The following is a 26,634-nucleotide window of genomic DNA, read 5'->3' as shown; positions in this document are numbered from 1 at the left end:
AAAATTGAAAAACTGACCTTATGTGACTGAATTTGCAAGGCACCTGATTTTCTGATCAGCGATTTATGCCAATATCAAAGGACCAAACAGCAATCTCACTGTGAATGCTTGGCCACCGCAAGCCAGTTATCTGTTGTGGCAACTTTTCTGATGGGCTCTGCTTAAAACCCAGGAAGTCAGAAGTTGTGAAACATAGAAACATAGAAAAATAGGAGCAGGAGTAGGCCATTCAGCCCTTCGAGCCTGCTCCGCCATTCAATTCGATCATGGCAGATCATCCACACTTAGTATCCTGTGCCCATTTTCTCCCCATATCCTTTGATTCCTTTAGCCCTACAAAATATATCTAACTCTTTCCTGAATATATTTAATGATTTGGCCTCAACTGCTTTCTGTGGTAGAGAATTCCACAGGTTCACCACTCTCTGGATGAAGAAATCCCTCCTCATCTCAGTCCTAAATGACTTACCCCTTATCCTTAGACTGTGACCCCTGGTCCTGGACTCCCCTGCCATTGGGAACATCCTTCCTGCATCTAGTCTGTCCAGTCCTGTTAGAATTTTGTAGGTTTCTATGAGATTCCCTCTCATTCTTCTAAACTCTAGCGAATACAAGACTAATCGACCCAATCTCTCTTCATACGTCAGTCCTGCCACCCCAGGAATCAGTCTGGTGAAACTTCGCTGCACTCCCTCCATAGCAAGAACATCATTCCTCAGATAAGGAGACCAAAACTGCACACAATACTCCAGATGTGGTCTCACTAAGGCCTTGTATAATTGGAGCAAGACATCCTTGCTCCTGTACTCGAATCCTCTCGCTATGAAGGCCAACATACCACTTGCCTTCTTAATTGCCTACTGTACCTGCATGCTTACTTTCAGTGACTGGTGCATAGGTCTCGCTGCACTCCCCTTTCCCAATCTATCGCTGTTCAGATAATAATCTGCCTTTCTGTTTTTGCCACAAAGTGGATAACCTCACATTATACTGCATCTGCCGTGTATTTGCCCACTCACTCAACCTGTCCAAATCACACTGGAGCTTCTCTGCATCCTCCTCACAGCTCACACTCCCACCCAGCTTTGTGTCGTCTGCGAACTTGAATATATTACATTTAATTCCCTCATCTATATCATTAATATATATTGTGAACAGCTGGGGGTCCTAGCACTGATCCCTGCGTTACCCCACTTGTCACTGCCTGCCACTCGGAAAAAGATCCATTTATTCCTACTCTTTGTTTCCTGTCTGCCAACCAGTTCTCTATCCATGTCAGTACCTTACCCCCAATTCCATATGCTTTAATTTTGCATGCTAATCTCTTGTGTGGGACCTTATCGAAAGCCTTCTGAAAGTCCAAACACACCACATCCACTGGTTCTTCCTTATCGGAGAATTTCCCACATTCACAATCTATATTCACACTGAAAATCAAGATCAAGTGAGCTTTTGCCTTTGTGCTGCATGGGAGCTTTCTGTCTTCCCCGAGATTGCCTTAGTATCTTTCTCAATGCAGCGGACACCTGCTCTTCAACTCTAAATAGGACCATCCTTAATTCATACATCTCGTGCAGTAGCACCTACAACTCTCCAGAATCAGTGTCATTGCGAACAATTAATTCAGTTTTATGCCACCACTATAACTTCACCCTTTATGAAAAGCTACAACTCTCAATAAATGCTTCCTCATTGGACTCCTCAGCTAATTTTGCTATAAGCCAAGTTCTCTGGGCAAGTGTTTACTGAGCTAATAGCCTATTCAAATTAGTGGCATGGACTCTCATTGTAAAATTTAGCACAGCTCCCTGCCAGAACAGGAGTCCATGAAGTTTTCTTCTTCAAATAGCCCATCTACGATTTGCATTGTTAGAGAATCCTCCAAACTTAATTATTACCCTGAGGGAGACAAAGCACCACAGGTAAAACTTCTAAGTTTAAAAAAAATCTGTAAATTGGTCCTTAACTCCTGAAGTTAATAAAGTGAAAACTATAGGTTATTGTAGCATTTTTGTAATGTACCTGGTGAAATTTTCTTTTGGACATGTGACTTTCTCAAAGGATACAGACACTGGATCATGATAAATGAATGTTCATCTTTTTATAAAAGCATCTATTCAGGGGGCCTTGAAGGAGATGTGATTGTCTCCAATCTATTTCTCATCATTATCAGCAGTCAACTTCTCACCCGCCACCTCTAAGCCATCAAAAATCATTTTTGCTACTTTTACTGACAATGTTGTTCTCTACAGATAGTTTAAAATAAATGCAGTAACACCTCTGCTAAAATAGAAGAAGAATTTCAGATGAATGCATTAGGCATTCAGACACTGATATGCCTCAGAGTAATTTCAAAGCTCTATGTCTTTTTGGTTTTCCAACAACATTATGAGACACATGTCCTCATTATTGTTGCCTGTGGCTGCACCCTGTTGTTCAACTCTCTAACATATCACACTAACAAATAGGCATAGCCATTTTTTTTGCTTTGCCAGAAGATTCTCTGATCCACACATTTGCAGGTGATACCCTGCCAAAAGTCTGTTTGTAGCTCGCACATGAAGGTGCAAAAGCAGGTCTTCTGTTATGCATTATGAAGCCCAACAGTATGCGCTTACATTTGATTTGGGAATCAAAGTGGGAAAAGGCAGGAAGACAGGTGAAACTATCCGATTGGCAGTTTAGCAATGGTAGTGGGCCACGAAGCCACATGCATTTGATTCTCTAGGGGCTGAATTTGATGGAGCTGGTGGGGGTCCTGATGCCCGGCCTAAGAGGCAAAGGGAACCCCGCCTCAGCCCTTTGGAGACACCCGCCTGATTCTAATTATCGACGCTCGGGCAATTAACTGCCTGGTGCTGTGATCCCCATCCCTTTAAAGACAGAGATCCCACCTCTCAGAGCTGCCATCCAATCAGAGAGCTGGCAGCTTAGTAGTACACGAGGCCTGGGACCAGACCCAGTGCTGGAGGCCCAGACCCCAGGTAAGTGTGGCAGGGTCGCTGGAGCCTGCCCAGCAGGCCCCGGCGATGGGTGGGAGAGGGTTGTCAATGAGGGTAGGGGTGTGTTCATGGAGGGGTGGCCTTTGCTGCTGCAGGGGCCCTATTAGGGTCACAGATTGCCCATGGAGGAAACCAACCACCTCCCCCCCCCAAACCCACAGGGAGGTCATCTTGTTTTATTGAGTGATCCCACCTCCCCAACCCCCAACCAGCTGCTGGTAGAATACCAGTGGCAGCAGGAAGAGGCGCTTAAGTGGCTATTAATTGGCCATTTAAGGGCCTCAATCGGCATCTTTGTGGGAAGGCTGTTTTCAGCCTTTCCCATCTCCGACAAAATCGCTTGGTGATGGGCAATCCACCTGCCACTTACCATCACAATATTATGGGGCCCTCCCCACCTCCCATCCCATCTCCCAGGGGCCCATAAAATTCTGGTCCTGGTGTCTAGTCATTGTACGGGAGGGGACCTGTAAGTCATTCCTGCTACTGAAAGGATGTGAGTTTTCAACTATGAGAAACCAAAGTCCGAATAGATCTCATGCTTCACAACAATAACACTTCCAATAAAAAGAATGAAGTGTACTTTGCTTTTTCCTAAGTACTGTTAAACTAATCTACACCTGACATAAGTCATTTTCACTGCATTCAGATCAAATGCTCTAGTTCAATTAGATTTAATTTAAAAATCAGTCCGAGAGAAAATGTATTCGCCATAGTAAACAAAATCTCTAGTCAGACAACAATTTTTAATATGATTTGTTTTCTTTCATTTTTCCTTCTGTTCAATATAGTTCCCAGTTCAACTTTATTTCTTATACAAACTAATCCCAGTCTCTCAAACTGAATCATTTGGTTTAACATTTTGTATATCTTCTACTTACCTCACCTCCAAAGCATTGTAAAAATATTTATAGTCCTCATGCTCTCTCATTTATACAGCCTGTCCATTAACTACATGTTAAATTTCTACACCCTTATAAAACAAAATGTCTGCCTTCCCTATGCTATTAAATGATTGCGATCATATAAGGATTTGCGAAACAAATTGATGGCTCTACTGAAATTCATGGATCGAAGTAAGTAATTGGAACTAAGCAATGATATTAAATATTTTATATACTATTCATTATATCAGATAAAAAATGTTATTAATTTCTAGGTAAAGCTAAAAATAAAATTGTTCATTAAGTCCATTACACCGCTTAGCAAAGAAAATTCTGGGAAGATTTAATCACTATTTTCTCTTATCCCAAAAATGGAGTTATAGTAATGCCAATTGTCAGACTGCAGTAATAATAAGTACACTGGTTATTAACATTTTTGTGGCCATTAATGAATGACAATACAAGTTGAAGTCCATGCCTTCTTACATCACTAGTGAAAAGGAACACAACTTCAACTCCCGTGAGACCATGGCGAATCAGATGCATAATCGCCAGCCTATTAACACTGTGACTTTCACCCTTATACTGCCCAGACTGCCAGAAAACATTGATGTAAAACGAAAATAGACTGCCAGGCTCAGTATTCCCCACATAAGATGATCAAGGATTGGATATCCCCAACTAGACTGCAAGAATATTGACATGTCCCTCTGGACCATTGGGCATAAAAATAGCAATTTTATTGATGCAGCACCAGCTACAGATGCCAGATGCCATGATGGTGGAAAACTGGTAGTGGGATATGGAAAATGATGTTGCATATATTACAGGGAAACCTGATGTGATCCAAATTAGACTAAATTTGTGTCTTTATGAATAAACTTGAAATGGTCTAATTAGAGTCACTACGGGTTTACATTCACTTAAGTGCACATCTCTGGTAATTTCACACATGGTTGTCAATGAAAATCTGAATGACTAGACAAATTAAACTGCCTCTCAACTTTTGCCACCTGGCTACTTTCAGACAGCCTAATTAAAATAAATAGATATGCAGCTATTTCAATGCCTGCATTATCATCCTTTTTCCTTTTCTAGTTAACTAAATTTTCTAGTTTAATTACATGCTACACAAAGACACTGAGACAAAGTTTGTCAATGCCAATGTAAGTGTGGCTTGCAATTGATTGTGGATGGATTTATGGACAGTGATAATTCTGCAGTCAGGGTGACTTGTAGCATTATTCTGAAAGAATAAAAAGTAATATTGGAGGATGCTTCTAACTGCATCATAATAAATACTGAGCAAGATCAAACATTATCAATAGCTATAGATGGGCAGCTGGTTAAGGTCAAACGTGAAGTAAAATATTCAGATATGCCGACCATTTACGGTAATATTCCTAAGGTTAAGTTCCAACCTTCCACTGTCCTCAGTTAGTTCAGGTTAATGTAGCACAATTTCTAAGGTATATCATGACAAGAGTAGTTAAAATAGTGAGATTATGAGATGTAGTCATGTTCCAAGTCCATGTCCTTCTCTACTGTAACTCCTTGTTCGAAGCTCTCCAATCAGATTTCAGCCCTCTCACAGCGTCGAAACAGTTCTAAGCAAAGTCATGAATGGCATTCTTGGATGACTGAGGTGCATTTTCCTAATCCTATTATCTCTCCTTTTTTTGGTTTGACATCCATCTTTTGATTAAGCCTCGGAAGCCCTTTGAGTTACATTAAAGCTGCTCCATAAGTTTTTGTTGCAGGAATAGTAGTTTTTGGAGTACTGATGGCATTTTCATATCTGGAACTGGGATTCAAATTTAACTCAGACTGATGGTATAAACATCTCCTCTGTCAATTAAATTTGTTTGATATTTTGCATATAACCATGTTTCATAGTGACATGGAGGGTCAGAGTGGGGGAGGGGCAATTTTCATGTTGCTACTGTTCCCTTTGTGCTTAAAAATGGGGTGATAGAGGGACCAAAACTATGTGGTGGGTAGTGATGCTGACTTATGACTGTGGCATATTAAGTTGTGCACATGAGGGCATTAAGTTACAAAGCGACATAGAAAGATTAAATGGGTAAAACTATGGCACATGGCGCTCAATGTAGATTGGAGAAAGAAAAATAACATTTTCTTGATAATGAGAGACTAGGAGATGTACTGGAGCAATGGGACTTATGTGTACTGTATACATTAATCACTAAAAGCTAGTTTGCAGGTATAACAAGCAATTAGAAAGGCATTTATTTCAACAGGGTTGGAAATACAAAAGAGAGGACGTTATGCTTCAGTGTACATTGCCTTGATCAGACCCCATATGGAGTACTGCATTCAGTTTTGGGCAGATATGTGGGATAGTTGGCCTTGCAGTGGATATCGTGCAGAATGAGACCAGGGCTTAAAGAGTTAAATTATGACAATGAATGTGATCTAATCAAGGTGTTTAAAATGATAAAGGGACTTATGGTGCAGTTACAGAGAAATTTTGGGGAACCCAAAACAAAGGGACATAATCATATAATTAGCGCTGGGCCATTTAGGAGTGAAATCAATAAGCTTCTTTCACACAAAGGGTCACAGCTCAGAGGAGGAGCACTTGCCCAATTTTACTTTAGATTGACTTCAGTGGAAAGTAAAATTGTGTGGGGTTTAAAACGTGCAAGAAATCCAATCACACCGGTTTCCTGCCAGGCGGGTTAGATTAAAGTTTTCCCCCTAGGAGTTTGGCCTTTGAAATAGCTAGATTTGAATCTCAGTTGCAGACATGAAAATCTCACTAAACCTCACCGTCTCTTAAATTTAACTGCTTGTGTCTTTGAAACCTCTGTGAGACCTTAAGTAGTTAGCTGCCAGTGTCTTAACAGGTGCTCCTCCCCGAGACCTACACGCACATATCTGAGCAGGAAGCTGGATGGAATAGACTCAGGACCCTTGTTAATGCTGCTCACCATTGATCACCAAAATGTACACAACAGTGACCCAGTCATGATTTAACAAAGTCTCTAGTTTAGTACTGATTGCTAATCTCATACATGGCAGGTATGGCAATAAAAAAGTCCAATTTCCTGGCATTAACATTGCTCACCCTGAGGAACCCTTTTTTTTTTGCAAAGACTTAGCATTATTGTGATGCTATTACAATGTGCTCCAAGACTAATGTAAAATTTCTTCATTACTGTTCCTCACTGACTATACTTTTCATTCTTGTGTTCAAATCCCTCCATGGCCTTGCCCCATCCTATCTCTAATCTCCTCCAGCCCTACAACCCTCCAAGAACTCTGCATTCCTCCACTCCTGGCCTCGTGCGCATCCCCAATTTCTTTTGCCTCACTATTGACAGTGATTAACCCCAAACCCCTCTCTGTCTCTCTCCTCTCCTCCAAATATGATTTGGAGAATAGGAACTACAGTGGCATGGCCTACTTCCAACTCATGCTAAAACCTTTTGGAACCCTGGACCAGAGCAAGGTGAGGCAGGATTGCCGTGGCCAGTCTGGAAGGCCTTGGCGATCTGGTGGGGGGGGGGTGGTGGGGGCGAGGGGTGCAGACCAGGGGTGGGGTGTTCCAAGGATCCCACTGGGAGGTCAGCAGGGTTTATCTGGCAGTCTCCCATGTGGCGGTGATCCCTCCTGACACTGGTAAAATGCCGGCGGTGGGGGAGGTGGCCCTTAATTGGGCACTTAATTGTCACAATTGGCAACCCAGCGGGCAGTTGCACTACTGAGGCTCCCTCCATTGGTAATATGCTGTGGCATTGGGAAGATGACAGGCTCCCCCCCGCTCAATGGTTTCTGCTGCCATTTTACCAGCCCTCCTGACTCCCAGTCTGTCTCCAATGGGCTGGGAAGATCCAACCCAAAGTGTTTTGAGTTTTTTAAACAAACATGAAATTGTGATTTGGATGTTTAATTTTGGTATCATTGTAATATTGCATTAACTTTATTATTGTAATATTGATGCTTATTTCAGTATCAGTGTGTAACCAAAACAAAAGTTGGTTGAGGGAATTAGGAGCTCCCTGAATCCATCTGCACCCTGGGGTTAATGCAAATAATCCCGAAAGTTAAAAGTCTTTTTATTTTAATGACAACTCAACTTTGTATCTAACAAAAAGCTCATTACCACTTTATAAATTCCCAGTAAATTGGATTTCACTGTCATAATATAGTTACTAAAGGAAAATTAATGGACATTATAATAGTATATGACTTGCAAGTACTACACCAACCTCTTTATTATACCACTAAGAATTTTGATTGAATGATCAGCGCCAGTACATGCAAATCGTTTTGAAAGTAAACTGTGTTGGTCTTAAATAACTTTTTGCATTGTATAAGAGAAAGACATAACTCTGAAGACACTGTGCACACATCTGCTACAATGCAAACCTGCTGATGATGTTTATGGTATGCCTTATATTTATAGAGTGGGACCAAATGTTTGGCAGTGCCTGTATTCCTTATAGGCTGTATTACTATAACTAATAAAAATGGGTAACAAGGATAATATAAAAGGTTTAGCTATTGCTATGGTTTCAGCAACCTTTCAATTTTGTTACTTCATACTTTCCCTGCATATCCTGTATAATACAACTGATTAATCTTGAATCATGATTGATCATTTGTTTATTAACAAATTTGGTACTGCAATTTAAAATAAATAATTTCTTGCAATTCACATGTGTGAGTAAAACTATAACAGCTTTATTCCAACTGCTTCACACAATGCATAAATCTCTATTGATGACATTACTTTCAACTGAAGTCCCTCATGTTAAATTAGAAAATATTGCTGTGTCCTTCTTACATGCCTGGCTATCTTTCTCCATTTTCTTCTACTACACATTCTGTCATAACTGTGTCTTGTGTAATGAACATATTATATTCATACACTCCAGACACATTTGACATGACACAGTTTCTAACAGTGTTTGGTAATTATATTCGCATTCGTGTCATTTTAAAAATAGGACTACACAATAACAATATCACTCCTTGGCTTTTTTTAAAGATGTTATTTTATACAAGGAGTATAGACCTTCAGTTAGGACATGGTTTGACAAGGTGGTTCATGCTATTATAAAGATTTGACAATATTGGCAGGTAAATGCAGTGATGGTTATATTATTGTTATATAAATCTATACATTAGGGTCATGCGTACTTTGTGATAGGTCTAGTCAGGAGGTGCTAAGGGCCTGCGAAAAGCAGGGGTGCAAAGCACTGCAATGGATTAGGAAAGCAGCAAACACTTGTCAAGGTTGCTTATGATACTGATGCCTGTATCCTCCGCAGGTAGCCCCGGGATCAATCTAGTTGTGGAGGCTTGGGTGGATGCGAGGGAGACACTACGGGCTAGATTTTATTCCAGTGAGTGGGGTTCCGCCGGTGGGCTGGAAGGTGGGAGTGAACCCACCTCAGCCCTTCATCAAACTTCCATTGCAATTTTAAAAGCCGGCAGCCAATTGATTGCCCACTATCGGGGGCACCATCCCTTTAAGGGATGAGCTCCCACCTCTAGAGCTGCCAGCCAATCTGAGGTTGGGGGCAGCGGCCACTGCTGGTATTGCAAGAGGTCTTCAGAAAAGAAGAGCTCGGAGATCCCGGGACAGGTGAGAGGGGTTCGGGTTGCTGGAGCTAACGGGGTGGGGGTGGGGGACTGTTGTGGGTGGGGGATCTTGGTGGGGAAAGGGGGCAGCTTTTGCAGCTGGGAGGAGCCCTCCGGGACCCTAAATTTCCCCCAAAGGAAGGACCCCCTGAGGGACCCCCTGGAGGTGTCTCTATGCAGTGGCAGGCCCCTCCGTGCTCGACAAAATTGGCGTGGCGGCAGGAAGTGGCTCTTAAGTGGCCATTAATTGGCTACTTAAGGGCCTCAATTGGACTGGGGTGGTAAGGCCATCCTCAGCCTTCTCTGCCCCAGTCAAAATGACAAGTGCTAGGACAACGTTGGGAAAACACCCCTTGCCATTTTTTTTGCACCCCTCCTCCCCGCCCCCCTCGCCCCAATCCATGCACTTCTCCAAGGGCAGCATAAAATCCTATGGCTTGGATTTTGTAATAAGGATAATGGCGAGTCTATCAGTGTTCACTGTTTTAAGGAGTAAGGTCAGCAATGTCCAGTGTCCGCACAGTCACTGTTAAATATGTAAATCAGGAAGTTGCTGTTTGAAATGCCCTGTTCCTCCGCAAGCTTTGCTCTAATAGTATCTTGCCAAAAGGCTCAGCATTCAAACACATGTAATGGTATGAAGATGTGAAACATACCCACTAAACACGCCTGAAAAAGTTAGAATTTGTCCTAATGAAAACAAGTTAATTTATAGTGGCATGATAACTCATAATTACTGCCAAAGAACTTCTCTGGCACTGAAAAGTTACTTTTACAAGCATGGAGTCTCATTCCTTCAGACGCTAAGTATTGTTGGAATTTTCTTTAAAAATTAAAATGATTTTTAACCTTTTCTCTCTGTCTCTTATCTCTCTCTCTCTTAATTTCATCTTTCTTTCCCTCTCTTTATTTTACTTTCTGTAAATGATTTCACATTGAATCAAATATTATACTTCCTGGTTTAGACTCTGCGTGCCTCAGTAAAGAATCTTCAATATGATTGGTCCAAGAGGCAAGCTGTTGCTTGCCCTGTTCATACAGGTCCCAGATCACCTGAAGAGGGCACCATGCTGTATTGTACGCCCAATGACCGCAGTTTGCTGTGCAAAATCCTGTGGAAGGAGTGTAGGTAGTGTATGTCATTCATTCGCTGCTGACCACAAAATCCAGGCCGTTATATCTTTTGGTGCTTCCCTAGAATTATGTGCAGCCCATGCATTATTTGCTTTCACTGAGACATGACGCACATGTTCTTGGACAGCATTTGCTATGGGAGGTGTTGGACTGGGCCACAACTGAGGGAAAGTATCTTCTTGGTGCAAGGAGTGAGACTTTGAGCCAGTGAGTGATAGGAATTCCTTGTCTTGGATTTGAGTCCAGAATAATAGTCAAACCCATCATAGCTTCAGTATCTCTGTCCAGAAGAGCTGGAGGGTGGTGCAGCACCTAAATGTATGCAGGACAATGCCCACTTTTTTCACTTATTATATAGCTCAATGGCCATTCCTTGGCAAGGAAAATCTTTGGAGTATTGATAGCGATTCTTCTAATAACAAGTGAGATTATTTTAACATTGATAGCAGTTTTTCCACAAAATACTAGAAAATTATGTATGCATTACCTACAGTCACTTCATAAATTTAATTCTTTTTCTTTTGGATGAGATGCTAAACTGAGGCCCCATCTGCTTGCTTGGGTGGATATAAAAGATCCCATGGCATTATTTTGAAGAAGAGCAGAGGAGCTATCCCTGCCGTCCTGACCAATGTTTCTCCCTCAATCAACGTTGCAAAAACAGATTATCTGGTCTTTATCACATTGCTGTTTGTGGGAGTTTGCTGCGCAAATACTGGCTGCTGTGTTTCCTGTATTACAACAGTGACTACACTTCATAAGTACTTAATTGCTGTAAAGTGCTTTGAGATGTCCGGTGGTCATGCAAGATGCTATATAAATGCAAGCCTTTTTATAAATATGTTTAAGCGTGCATACCATGTTTAGTACTGCTCGTGGACTCAATATGAATTTCCAGCAAGCCAGCATTGAAATTACTTCATATGCTTCATTCAGAAAAGTGTCAGTGTTTTGTCTATATATATTCCCTCAGGTAATGCCGTATATGCTATTAAATAGCAGAAACTCATGAAAAGGTTAGCCAGAGTACATTATCTGATGAACATACATTTTAATTAAATAATGAACAACCCAATCTCTAATCAAATTAACTACTAAACCTTATACCTAAAACAGCTGCAATTACATTCTACTGCTTAAAATTCATTTTGATTTAATCCTGGTTCCCAGCCTCCATTTCATTTGTACAGTGTTAATTTCAGAGGCCCCTGGTCATACTGCCACTATGAGCGGGACAATAAGACACAAGGTAATAATGGTAATCAATATTATTAAGAAACTAAAATCCGTGATAAGACACAATATTGACGTTGTTAATTCTGCTTAAATCCTTGCTGTCAACAGTTCAACTTTTCGACACTCACCTCTCCTTCACAGCTCTCTACAGTTCTCAACATATATATCAGTTATAATATAAACCATTACAGTTCATGAAAACTACAATGCCGATGGTGAATACAAGCTATAGAGCAACCATTGTTTAAACGTTATGATTTCCAAAAGCTGTCATATCACAATACATTAACAATTGCATTTTAAAAGATTTTTTTTCCCTCTGTGATACAGCTCCAGAGAGGGTCAGGAAAACCTTGCTATAATGGATCACTGAGCCTTTTTCATCCATTGGTTGTTAATTCCTTATTACTGATGAGACCAATCTGCAAGTTTCACATTGTAGCTGATTGTAATAAATTATCATTTATTCAGGCTTTTAATGACTTAAACATACATTAAACCAGACTATCATGAAAATTAGGGTAAAATAATTCAAAAATTTAAATTGCTTTATTTAGAATTGAATTTCTTTTAAAAAGAAATATTTCCGTCCTGTGTATATTCAATAAGACATCTATTTGTTTTGCCCTGTGCTTAAACAAATATAATATAAATGTCATTGTGGAATAAATGCTCCTTGAATTAAAAGTAGCAGCACCATATAATAATATGAGTCAGTTATTTATTTATATCAAGTCTCTTTTACCTTGTCTTCCCAATGTAAATTTTATTCTGGAATAAATATTCGTTAGATTAAAAGAAATAGCAGATAAACTAAAACATATATGGAAGAAATGAAATAGCACAGTCTTGTATTTATAATCTGTGGCAATGTTTTATGGTGACATAAGTGTTTTGGTGGAATTTTTATTCTGAAATACATTGCTTTGAATGTTTAATTAGACAAAATTCAAGTCATTTGGCATTGCGAATATAATTTATTTCCAGCTCTTTCCTGTCTGGAAATAGCATAAATATGAGTGCTTTGGAACCAAGTTCAGCCAAGATTACCAAAACACAAATGGGACAGATCACAGGGGGGTCATTTTCTCAAAACATGGAACCAAACATGCAGTCCGCAAGCCAAAAGGGAACAGAAACTGCTCAGGATGAATGCCAGATCTGCAGCCACCCTCCTTCTACCTTTCCAATTCTCAGCCCTGCTTAATTATGATTAATTGCTGCATGGATAATCAGATACAGCTTCAAAGGTTGGCGATGACAGTCCAAGGACACCGGGGAAGAAGCAAGGTAAGTATTCATGAGGAAACCAGGTCTCTTCTTCAGCCTGTAACCTCTCTTATTTTAACAATTCCAAATAGAATTAATAAGAACATTATATGGTTCAGGCACTTAGGGAATAGATTCGACTGCACAATTCTACTGCTGTCATTTTTAGAGCTCATGTCAATAATTTCATGTTTGCGTGCCTTTCTCTGAATGACAGCAGTTTTAACTTTCTGTTTTATGTCTCTGCTTTCTGGGTGGCAAAGCACGATCAGAAAATAAAAAAAAATCAGCTGAAGGTTGGACTCATGAAGTAGCGTGGATTAATAGACTGCAGTTTTTCACTCCCTCCCCTTTTTATTTCCTGTGCTCAATTCAGCACACAGTGTGAAAATTGTAGAAAAAATTTTACTTGCCAGCCTTTCCCTCTATTGAAATCCCTTTGGCAAAGGCATTGATCACAGTATGCCATTTCCAACCTAACAGAACTGCTAGGCCTAGTTCAACTCGTAATATTACTCGGAGGCAAATCCCTAGGTTCCAGGCGCCAGTATTTCTACTTTGGCTTCTTTCCCAGTATTGTTCCCTTCGTTACATACCAAAGTGCCTCTCAACCAGTTAATGTCTGCTATGGGAGGTCTGCTTATCCAAGGCCCAGAGCTGGACTTGTTTAAAGAATCCAAAACGCTAACCGGTCTTGGACAAAAGCTTTTTTTTTTGACTTACATAGGGTTCAGTTAAGTGCTATGAAATGAGGCAGTTATTTTGAATGGCTAGTATAGCTGTGTTTCATACAATAACAAATAGCTAGTCCTTAACAGAAAATTGCTTGAAAGCTGAAATCACAGAAGACATCGTTAGTTTCAGATTATAATGATTTCAAGCTTCATTATTTAAAGAAGTTTCCTTTTTTTGCATAACCTATATTTAGAAATAAGTAGATATAAAAATATAATGCACAAACAAATTGAAAACAAACTTTTGGTAATAGTACTAAAATAGTTATTAAATTGGCAAACATTTTCTCTCAATTGGTGAAGATCACCTGTACTACATATTTTGTGCCTCAATTTTTTTTTGTATCCTGCATCAAAATAACATTGTAACTCACCTGAAATGATAAAAAGAGCATTTAGCAATTAATAAAAAGTACAAATAATATTAAAGCTGTAGTACCCAATAGTTGTCATGATATTGTGTCCATATTATAGTCAGGAGCTAAAAGAAATATACCTAGTAAAAATTCCCTTCTCAGTACCCAGAGTGAAGGTAATGAGGTTTTTGCAGCAGAAGTCTAATTTGGAAATGCAAGATTTGTCTACTCATGCTGTTGATCTCAATGCTTTGTTTCTAGGTTTGTGCCAGTCACAGAACAAAGACTCAGGAACAAAGAGCAGGGGTTAGGAACAGAAGTATATTGGGCTTATCTTGGAAATCTTTAAGGTGTTGTTCACGTATTCATGTATTCAAAATAATTAACTGTTAATTAAACTGGAACGACGGAGGTGGAGGGGCGACATGATAGAGGTTTACAAAGTTATGAGCGGCATGGACAGAGTGGATAGTCAGAAGCTTTTTCCCAGGGTGGAAGAGTCAGTTACTAGGGGGCATAGGTTTAAGGTGCAAGGGGAAAGGTTTAGAGGGGATGTGCGAGGCAAGTTCTTTACACAGAGGGTGGTGAGTGCCTGGAACTTGCTGCCGGGGGAGGTGGTGGAAGCAGGTACGATAGCGATGTTTCAGAGGCATCTTGACAAATACATGAATAGGATGGGAATAGAGGGATATGGTCCCCGGAAGTGCAGAAGGTTTTAGTTTAGGCAGGCATCGAGATCGGCGTAGGCTTGGAGGGCCGAATGGCCTGTTCCTGTGCTGTACTGTTCTTTGATCTTTATTTCCCCTCAGTCAGGTCTCCCTTCACTACCAAAAATTCCCTCGTCTAGGCAGGCAATTAACTGTTCTTAGGCCTCTGCCAATGCTGCTATATAACTGATTTCTAGTAGTCAAGCAAGTGAAGTTGACTTACCCCCTCCCTTGCCCTCCCATTTGCCTCATTTGCTCTGGAAAAGCACTCGGCTTTCTCTGAGGCCGCCTAATGCTCCAGCTGAGATTGAAAGCTTGTTATGGAGGAAATCATATGCAGAAGTCGATGTCCTAGCACTCTATGGTAGTGTATAGCTGTACGTTCCTAAAATCAACCTCCAGTGCAACAGTTTAAACAGCTTCATAATGGTTGCATTAAGAAGCCATTTTAAACAGGGCATTTCCCTTGCTCTTCCCTATCTGGTTGGATAAAATGAGCTGAATTTTATTTGCGTGCCATGCTCTGCAGCGGCGCACTTTGAACTCGGCGGCCTTCTGACATGGAAGTGCCGCTGAAGAGCCCCCACAATATTACGCACGGGGGCTCATTTAAATAGAGGGGGCGAAGTGGCTACCCCCAATGATGTAGAGGGGGTAGCCACCACGTCCCCAGCAATGGCGTCCGGCGCCACCGCGCAGGTGCCGGCGCCATTTTTAAAGGTCTTCAAGCCCTTCACTTACATTTCAATGTTGAAAGTGTCAGGTTTTGAAATATTTTTGAATAAAATGTTATACACACTTCAAATCCCCTCTCCCATCCCCTTAATGAATAATCAGAGTATTATTTGTCCGACATCCCAAAAACATTAAAGTTGTCATAACAACCATACTTCCCCTGAACTTTCTTTCCTTTACCCTTCAACCCCTTCCCACCCATCCCCTCACCCAATTGCATTTGTTTTTGCCGCTCCCCCCTACTCCCGCCCTGAAAATTTTATTCCTCCCCCCTCCCCACCGGATTCCCGCCTCAGAACTCCATATGGAGTTCCGAAGGCGCATGAAGTACAAATGACGACTGTAAAATTGGCGTAGGATGGCCGCCGCCTGCAGGTAGTGTCATTTACATGTCATTACTGTGCATTTAAATATTTAGATGAAGGACCCGCTGCCATGCGGCAGGGCGGTGGGGGGGGCGGGGGGTGCGAATGGATGTCCCCCTGCCGCCGGTAATATGTGACGGCCCCTTCATGACGTCGCGGGTCAAGATGGTCCTCTCCCTATAGAATTTTACCGCCCCCGCCCCCACCACGCCAACCTGCAGCGTCAAGGGGCTAGTAAAAGTCAGCCCAATATCTTGACAAGAGAAACTATCATATTTGGCAGTTTAAAATAAGGCTGCTTTTATCAACCCACTCAGTGGTTATCATTTTGTAATTGATGTGAGATGGTGGGCTGTGTTATCATTATGGCATGAGATATGAAACAATAAATACTCCTCCTCTAGAAAATATAGCACGTCTCTTGTTAAAACTCCTTTTCTGACCATTATTAAATTAAAGAAACATGATACTCCTAATAGCCCGTCACCTTGTCTTTTTGTTTGGCTAGCACAGCATAATTTATGCTAAATGAGTTTAAGATTCCTATGCAAAATACACATTCACAAATGCCACAGAATCAGTTCATCAAAAACCACTAATTCATTTACACTCATTATGACATACTAATTTTCTAGTATGCCAAATTACAGGCTCCAAAATTGGGAAAAAATTACGTGCAATTACTGGGAAGTGAACAACACCTTAAAGATGGACAAGATAAGCTCAATTAGTTATCACAGCATTTAACAAGCTGATATTTGTTGTGCCTACACTTCAAAATTCTTATAGCCTATAAAGCTGCCTGAAGTCTTCAGAAATAATGCAGCTGTCACCTTTGGTCATAATCTTTGTGTAAAAGTATTTGAGAAATATTATTTTAGTCTAATAAACAAAGTTCATATATTTATGATTTATGTCAGCACCTATGTCATCACATTTTTGCAATCCATGCATTTCAACTTCATGTTTAGTTTACATTTAGGAATGTCTGTGGAGCCAGTGTTTAGGGAGCCATAACATACTTAATCCCTTACTCTTTTAGAACTTTAAAAACTAAAATATTTGCCACTGAGTATTGAATTATAGGCTGGACCTATATCATAAATTCAAATGGTGAGGTCATTTATAATATGATGTGTTGTAAGGGAATTTCATTATATTTAAAAGAATGTAAAATGTGTCAATTTGATTCAAATGAGAAGTATATTAAAACCATGCTTGATGTTCCTGTGTAATAAATCTTCAACAGTCTTCCGTAAAGGATTCTGGAAATCCATAGGGAATCTAGCGTTATAACGGTGATGCATACTGAACTGGAAAATTTTTGTTGTTGAAACTTACCATATAGGAAAAAAGACAATTAAGGACACAGCCCCACACTGTGATTTGGTGAATGACCTCTGTTGCGTATGTAAGGTGAGATAAGTATAAATGCATAATTTGTATCCTTAATGCAGTTTAGTTCTATTACTTCCAACACTCTATTCTTTAGGTTTATCATAGCTAATCGTGCTAAATTTCCTAGAATGCAATTTTGTAAAATATGATTTTAAATATTTGGTTAAAAAAGGGGAAAAATTGTCTCATCGATGGGTGACGACTGAAATACATATTTTGTCTACATACAGGAATTTTTCAACCAGTTTCAGCAAAATTACATGTTTACCTGTAGAATATTTTACTGTTGTACACTCATTAAGACTTAAGATGTTTTTTCACCAACTTTGCCCTGCACCTCAGCTCATGGCTTATGCTGGTATTTTTACATGGCTTAACAAAGGTAATGTAATAAACCTGAAAGCCTGTAAATGTTCTTATTAGCTTATTGTTAAATAAATAGAATTGATTAAATGGAGATAATGAAATAATATAACAACAATTATGAAACTGAATATATAGACCTTTGAAAGGTGTTAGAAATAGGGCACAGATAAGCAAAGATACAACATGTACTCAGTGTTGCATATGCTTTCTTCACACAGCGAGGAGCTAATGGCTTCCAAGGTGCACCCAAAGATTGCCCCTCACCAGGGGCGGGATTTCAATTTCAGGGTTGGGACCCCGATGGCGCATTCATTTCCATGTCCCAAACCCCTGCACGCAGTGTGATTTCAATTGAAAAGGCACTTAATTGGCCCAGAGTCATGTTCGCCGTCCAATTAGAGGCGTAGGACATGGGATGGAGCTGGGACACAGGAAGCAGAGGGCCCGATTCAAAGGGTGAGCAGCAGTCATTGCTATGGTTGCCAATTGTTGCAATAGTGGAAGGAGCTGAGCAGAGGGCAGAGGCTAGGGAGGCACCCTGTGCCAAGGCACACCCTCCATTTCTCTGACACCTCACCAGCGGTGTTGCTGGAGGGGGTAACATCATAGAGAAATATCCACTACCCTGCCAGCAGCACAAGAAGGCCTGCAAGGCTGGCCAAGGAGGCATAGCTGGAGGTGGCTCATGAGGTCAGTAGAAGGGGAGTGGTGAGGAGGAACTGGCTCCAGTGCAGGAAACTTTTCAACAACCTGCTTAGGTCTGGCAAGGTGAATCCAAAGCTAGACCAAGATGGTGACCAGAATGCAAAAGAAAGGGGCATCCAGAGGGCACATTGGAGAGATAGGTGCACAGCAGCAGTGATGACCCATTAACCTAGCTCATAACCCTAGTGCTATTGGACAGTAGGCTACAGTGAAGACGGACATCTTATGCAAGTAGTAACGGAGAGAGTCATTGTCCTAATGGCATTCTTCTTCACCTTGCAGACTAAACAGGAGAACAACACCAAGGGGAGCAAGAGGGCACGTTTGGAGAGTGGGGTGCCCCAGCGCGCGGCACGAACACATTTTGAGGAGCTGGCACTTGATCTGGCCAGAATGGCAAGCCACTGCGACATAGGAGACAGAGAAACTGGAGTCCAACATAAACAAAGCAAAAGGATCTTAACATCTTCAGATTCAGAGGATGCATGGAAATCATCCCCGTGCAATGAGCAGTCAATGCACAAGCTGTCATCTCATTATTTTTAGCAGCTGAAGCATCTGCTGATTGTGCCGATTTCTCATAATCACCTTCTCTCATGTCTGCCACAGGGCCAGATGCAGAGGAGGAGGAGTTGACACACTGCAAACATACTCTGTAAGAGTCAGAGGAGGAAGAAACATCGGAACCTGCATTGTGTCACGCCCATGCAATCCAAACATATGAACTATCAAATGAACTTATGAAGTGAACTTGAAATGGACACTCTTCTTGTAAACAAAATGGAGTAAGAAGTCACATGACTCCTTCCTTTTCTGCCAATACACATAGAACTACAAGAACTCTGAGCTAATTTTCATGTCTGGACAAGTCTTGGAGAAGTCATTAAAATACAAACAACCTTTCTGGACACATCCCTGAGAAATCATTAAAATGCAAATGATCTTTTCTGTGGAAATGGCTACTTCTCTCCAACTGATTGGATTTTGAGTTTGGAGTCAAATACTCTGACAATATTGTTAAACCAAAGAATGGGTCTGAAAACCTTACTTTATCAAGGTGAGATGAGGATGAATGGCACCCAGAATCTATTGTCTAACAATGGCATTACCATCAGAAACCATTTATGAGGACAATTGGAAGAAAAACTATGGTCACATGACTGAAACTAGGTTTCTGATATGGAGCTTTAATAAAGGTATATTCTGGGCAGACAAAAGAGATCTATCAATGTCATCGAAGAGAAGGGACCCTGCCTAAGATTACAAGCTTTGAACTGCAATTAATGCACAATTAAGAGCCTCATTCCACTGCCGCCGCAATTAGCCCAGCGGTGGGTGAGCCTGTTGCCGCACGAGGAGCATGGCAAGAAAAACTGTGCAGGTTGCTTGCTGGCTCCGGGGGTGGATCCCTCATCAGTGCCTGAATGAGGGACACAGCATCAGGAAGGGGGGAATGCTACTGAGAGCCACCCCTCTGTCTTTTCTACTGACCCCCCTACACCGCTCCCCTGCGACCCTCACCCCACGAGACCCCTTCTTTTCCTGACCTACTTGTGGCCTGGGTCCAGCGCTGCTCCTAGGCCTCAGGTGGGTGCTCCACTTGCAGCAGTCACCGTCTCTGCAGTGGCGCTGCTCAGTTAAACAGCTGCCGGCCTCTGATTGGACAGCAGTTCTCAGAAGGCAGGACCTCTGTCACTCAGATCCTCGATCCTGTGGAAGGCCAGCTGCTGTCCAGTTAAGTGTCTAATTGGCACTTTATTGAGCAGGCCTCCCACGGAAGGGGTGACGCGGGGTTCTCACTGGTGCCTTTGCTGGGCATTGAGACACCCATTGTCCCGATAAAATCCCGGCCACTGTCTTCGGTCAGTCGATACGTGAAAAGGGGGAACCATCGCTATCATCTGTTATCTATTGTAACAACTTTCACATCTTTCTTGCAGAGCCTCCACCAGTGTAGACACTCGCACCTCTGTGGGTCCTCATGCATTATTAGAAATGGTGGCACAGGGTGAAGCGCACATCACTTCAGAGCCGGAGAGGGGGGATTCAGAGTCAGCTGTGGACAGTTCCTCTTGGAGGATGGAGGACAGATGCAGTGCTCCTCATCAGGCGAAGCTGCAGAATCTTGGGAGTCATGAAACAGGTAGCTCTACCTGGAGAATCAGTGCGAAATTTGTGCCCAAATGTCAGAGTTAGCTGAGGCACTGCAGAGTCATGGGATCAGAATGGAGGAGTCCATTCATCTCATGTGCTCCACAATGTCTGTGCTTTAAGTGCATGATCTCCCCCATTGAGAGAGTGGCCAACCTCATGGAGAGCCACATGCGGCATCACTCAGAGTGGATGCAGGAACAGCGCACTGACGTGCATGGAATGCATTTTACAGTCTGTAGCATTACCAGTCAGTGACGCGAATGGCACAAGGAATGGAGTGGATGCCAGCTGCACCCAAGCTCACCACTCACAGGGCTGCATCATCATCATCCGCCCCCATAGCCCCTCCGATAGACAAAGCATCTGCAGAGTTAAGCTTGACATTTGGGCACAAATCTCGCACTGATTCTCCAGGTGCAGCCATCTGTTTCATGACTCCCGAGATTCTGCAGCTTAACCTGCTGAGGAGCACTGCATCTGTCCTCCATCCTCCAAGAGGAACTGTCCACATCCGACTCTGACTCCCCTGTGTCCTGTTCTGAAGTGACAGAGGTTGCCCCTGCAGTGATGCTGGTACATCTTTTGTGATGCCCCCCCACCCCGGCACCCCCATGATGAGGCCAACTACCACAGGCATCTCAGTCTCAGACAGGTACCAGCGAGCAGTCTGCCTCTTCCTCATCAGCCACAGAGGGTGCAACTGATAGAAGTGGCAGTGAGCGCAGGCCACAGTGTCCATAATGACACTTTGTGGGTCACTTTGGTGTTTCTGTCGTACATGACATCAAATTGTTGTGCGATAAAGCATTGGGCATTTTCTTGCACTAAGGCAGTCTTACAAGTTATCATTTCATCATAGCGAAAGGCAGGAAAATGAAAAATAAGTGTTAGCAAAGCAAAGGAGTGTACTGAGGAAGAGTGTGTCAGGTGGAGACTCTGGAGCGTTGCAGCGTTTGTGCCATTGGATGGTTGCTGATTTTTGCTCTTCCCAGATGCTAGCTCTCACTCAGATGAAGGAGAACCTCCTTTCCAAATGTCCTGCAGACTGAGTCTCGCCCAGGTGAAACGTGTCTGGATCAGAGTGGCCCTCACGTCCCTGCTATCCTGATAAGTGCTCCATTTCCTGAGCCTACCACGGCAACGTCCCTGCAAAGCATGGGAACTATTCTTCAATTCTCCTTCAGTATCCTCCTCCTTGTAATCCTCCCCCTCTTCCTCTTCTTCCTCCTCTGAGGAGCTGTGCCATTCCAGGACTTCTCCCTCTTCAAGGCCCAGACCTCTCTGGAGGGCCATGTTAAGGAGAGCACAGCAGACCATGACAATTCGCGAGACCCTTGAGGGAGTGTACTGGACGGTGTCCCCAAATGGTCATCCTCATCTTCATGAGGCCGATGACCTGCTCAATGATGATGCTTGTACTCAGGTGGCATTCGTTTTAGTGTCTCTGAGCCTCTGTGGCAGGGCAAAGCACTGGAGTCATCAGCCATATCTTCAAGGGATAAGCCTTGGCTGCTAACAGCCATCCACGGATTTCTGATGGCTCCATGAAGAGCTGTGGCATCTGCGAATGCTGAAGGATGAAGGCCTAATGGCAGGTTCCAGGATAAAGTGCACACACTTATGTAAAGCGCATGCTGTGGTTGCACACCCGCTGAACATTTAGGGAGTGGAATTGTTTCCTGTTGATGAATCTCCCTGACTGGTCAGTCGGTGCATTGATGGCCACATGAGTGTAATCGGTGATCTCCTGCACCTGAGGGAATCTGGCGATAAAGGTAAATCCCACTGCCCTTTGAGCTTGAGTGTCGCTATCCACATGGAACTCAAAGTGATCCCCCGCCCTCTCAAACAGAGCATCTGTTACCTTCTGCTGCCTGTAAGATGCCACCAATGTCCATTGCCGCTCCTTGGAAGAAACCGGTCACAAAAAGGTGCAAGGCCACTGTGATTTTTACAGCCAAGGGAAGGCCATGACAATGGTTCCTGCAAACCCACGGATGACCCTCAACAAGGGCACACAAGTCAGCAACTATCTGTCTAGACAGGCGCGGCCTTCTGTGGCACTGACGCTCCGCCATGTCCAGGTAGCTTCTCCTTTGATGGTAGATCCTATGCTGAGTGTATCGCCTTAATTGCCATCCTGCCCCTCTTTCCTCATCCCTGTGTCCCTGTTGCCCACGGGGCTACCTCTGCCCCTGCAGCTTCTGCTCCTCTTAGCTAATCAATCCAATCTCGGAGCAGCTTAATCCTTTCTTCCTTTCAATTGGAATGGGGAGCCTTCCTGAATCTTCCTCTCAGGACCCATGCACCCACCAAAGCTGCCTCACCCCCCACCCCATCCCCCAAAATGCCCTTATCAAGAGTGAAGAAATATGACAGCTAATTATCTGGGCTATATACAACTGGTTGCCTGTGAATGAGGGCCTTTTCTGAGCCTTCCCTCTTTAATGGTGCCTTTTGCTGCTGTCCTGTTGCCCTAACTTGCTCCCTGATGTGTCCCCACCTCCTCTTCCCTGTTGTGGTTGAGACCCTGCATGCCTCACTAAGAAAATTCCAAACTGACCCTTAACAAGCTGACAAGCCAATTAACAGCATCAACTGGCCATTTATACATTTTGGGTGTGTTGCCTCTTCCGCTTCCCCTCGGAACCTTTTAAACTTTCTGCATTTTGCTTTTGCATCGGGAAACCAGTACGCCAACCCAAGAGGCGGGTATAAGCATCACCTACATTTGTTCCCACACACGCATTTAAATCAAAATCCCGGACCAGAACATCAAATACCACCAACCACACCAGCAAGGTCATACATACTGAAGAAGTTCAGAGTGAAAATCATAGAAGCAAAAACATAGGATGAGCCACAACATACTCATGATCTTATTGAATGGCGGAGCAGGCTCGAGGGGCTGAATTACCTACTTCTGCTCCTAATTCGTATGTTTATATGTTCGTACATACTAGTCTTGGAAGGATAGCATAGTGAGAGTTAGATGAGGAGCAACAGGAGTGGAGAGCTCCACGTTAGAGACACAGTTAGACTATCCCTTATGAATATTCCCATTGCTTTATTGAGGCACAACATCTACTCTCTAGGATGGTCATAGCTTCAACTCGCTTCCAGAATGGTTACAGGTAACCATGAGGGAAGGATTTAGAGAACTCAGTGCTCTATGTTAAAACACATCAAAGAAGACAGTAGATTCCCTCCAATAGTAGAATTTGAGGAGTAGCAAAGGAGCAGCCAGTTGGTCAGCAGAAATTCTGCGCATCACGTCACTCTTCACATGTGACAAAGGCACTGCCTCTGAAAACAAGCCAGCTACAATTGTAGCAAAGACAATCTGGCTCAGAAGCTGATATATCAGGGTCAGTTGCAGATAGCAGGAATAGGCTTTCAATATCTCTTTGTAGTTTGTCAATTGGCTATAGAACTATTCACCAGTGCTACTCACTCAACTGGGTTGGGAACTTAGTACTGGGCATATCACAAACAACATGAACTTCATGACACACAAGGGGCAAATGCAACAGCAAAATATATTAAACACATACATCACATGCAATGCAGCACTCCTGAATAGATGTTCATTTTTTATATCTTGCAGAGTGTCATACTACCATTGTGCAGAAATTAAGGGTAGGATTTTGGTGCCAATATGGGGGTGAGAACAAAGGTAGGCAGGCGTGGAATTTCCCAATGCTGGCCTGCATGCTAGTTCGCTGCTACAGTCCCATTCCCACACATTTTCCTGGAGGTCAGATCGGATGAGGACTGCCTTCCCGCCCGCAAGCAGCGGGTAGCTTCTTAAGTCAATAAAAAGGCCAACAAGTCCATTGATCAGAGGCCGACTTGAATTTTCCAGTCAGCCTGCAGATTCCCCGCGGCATCGGGAGCACAGCAGATGCCTGGAGGAAGCCTCCTGGCGGCATACCGGGGTGGGGGTGCCAGTGCTCCAGGATCACTTTGTTTCTCCTCCACAACGGTGGTCTGGCAGCTGTGACCATTATTAATTTTGAATATTTTAAAAATAATGAGAGGGTGCCTTAAAATGGAGACATCCATTCTCTCCCTATTGGCCCTCCAGCTTCAAAAGCTAGCCTGCCATCCTTAATTGGTCAGCCAGCGCGCCCTCTAGCGACTAATTAGCCAAGCCTGAAAAAATTGCTTTTGGTTTGCTGCTCCTAACACGGTACGGGGTTAGGACCCGCATTTGATGCCAAAGTCAGGGTCCGACCCCAAAAGGAAAATCCTGCCCTAAATTTCAATTATCCTAAAGTACCAGAATATGTGTATCCCAAAGACTTAGCTGGTGAAGGTCTCGGTGTCAGTCAAGGCGTTCAGTGGGAGCTTGCATTCCAAGACTTAGATACTTCTGCCCTTTTACGGTCCCTTGTCAGAACATGGGGTGCTGCAGTGAAATTCCTGCAGCACTACCAGGAATCTTCCCCATGCTCGACTGGTGGGTTCACTCTTGAAGGCAGGAATCTTTCCAGAAGCTCACCATACAGCTGGGATTTTACTGAGCTTCCGACGCTGGGCTCCATGACAGGGTGGGCCAGAAGATCGTTCCAGCAGCAGCCCGCAACCTGACACCGGGAGTGCTGGACCCGATCTTCCCTGCGGTGGCGAGGCTCCATGGTGGCCTCCCCCCACCCCCCCCCCCACCTGCCGCTGGGCAATGGGACCCACATTAACATATTTAAATTAAATCAACAGCGATCTTACCTTTGAACCACGATCTTCCGAGCAGCAGCTGTCCAGGGAAAGCAGGCACCACCGTGGTGGAGAAGCGGGGGGTGGGGGGGAGACTTATGATTTTTAGTGCAGTAGGTGGGCAAGCGGGAAACCAGCTCCAATGCAAATTACTCATGCAGGGGATGGTGGGAAGAGGACACCTCTGCATTTTGATTGGTTTGGGGGGGGGGCGGTAGTGGTGTGGAGAAGGTCTGGAGTTGAAGGTAACTGATTTGGGATTGGGGAGAGGGCAAATATTGAATGTAATTGTTATTGGGGGGGGGAAGGGGCGATAGATTTAAAGATTGAAATGATCTGGCAGGGCTGCTGCCCTTTAAAAAGGGCACCAGCACCTGCACACAGGCAGCTGGTGCCATCGCTGGGTCGGAAAGCCCACGCCGTCCACGCGATTTGGGAGGGGGGGGTGGGGGTGGTTGGTGTGGCCTGACTGGCACACTATCCTGGGCCACCACGAGGAAGATCATGGCGGTGTGGTGGCATGGGGGCTGACATTTTTTCTGCCCGCCACCATTCCTGGCATTGGGAGAAGAAAATCCAGTCCAACATTTGTGATCAGCTCTACCCAGGAAAATGCATTGACAGGGTGAACACAGAGGAGCAATGCAAGTACCACCTTGCCAAAACTCCATCCTGAAGAGTAGAATCCAAGCTGTAATGTCCTAACCAATAATGTCACTTGACTGATATTAGGAATTTACCATTTTTAAAATAATGTGACTTCAATATTGATTTATATGATGGGTTACATAGGTTGCATCATATTAACAACCTATCAGCATGTAGTTTACAGTATTCTTACAGAACTGGTTAAAGTTCATCTACCCTTAAGTATTAAATAAATGCATTTCACATTGTTTGTGATTTGTTCAGACTTGCGGATCACTTCAGATATTTCACTTGAAAATAGATTGTTTAGAACTAAACAGGATGCCAGACAATGTTTGTCTTTTAAAGCAATGGCACACACTGGCAGTTATCATTTTTATATGCTTTGTACAGTCTGTGGAGATATCCAATTTGCGGAAAGTACTTTATAAACATAGTATCAATTAAATCAATTATACTTAAATGTCAGATTGATGACTTATCATCAAGCAGTATTGGCATGTTTCAGTTTTACGCATGCATTTGATCCAATTGTTCAGATGGTGTTTTAGAGAAAACAGTTGGCAACATTATGATAACAGAACAAGCACTGCAGTGTATTTTTGATCCTTA

The 26,634-nt window shown here is 43.0% G+C and overlaps 1 long non-coding RNA gene across 1 annotated transcript; it reads left to right on the top strand.

Annotated features, from left to right (window-relative positions):
* Positions 1-13,085: 13,085 nt before the first annotated feature.
* Positions 13,086-18,930, top strand: LOC137380936 (uncharacterized). Its single transcript, XR_010977093.1, has 3 exons — positions 13,086-13,159; positions 17,384-17,451; positions 18,787-18,930. It is a non-coding gene; the product is annotated as an uncharacterized lncRNA (long non-coding RNA).
* Positions 18,931-26,634: the final 7,704 nt, after the last annotated feature.

The sequence above is a fragment of the Heterodontus francisci genome, chromosome 20 (genome assembly GCF_036365525.1).
Source record: "Heterodontus francisci isolate sHetFra1 chromosome 20, sHetFra1.hap1, whole genome shotgun sequence".
NCBI classification, from domain to species: domain Eukaryota; kingdom Metazoa; phylum Chordata; class Chondrichthyes; order Heterodontiformes; family Heterodontidae; genus Heterodontus; species Heterodontus francisci.
The sequence above is the reverse complement of the archived record's forward strand: the minus strand, read 5'-3'. Positions and strand labels throughout refer to the sequence as shown.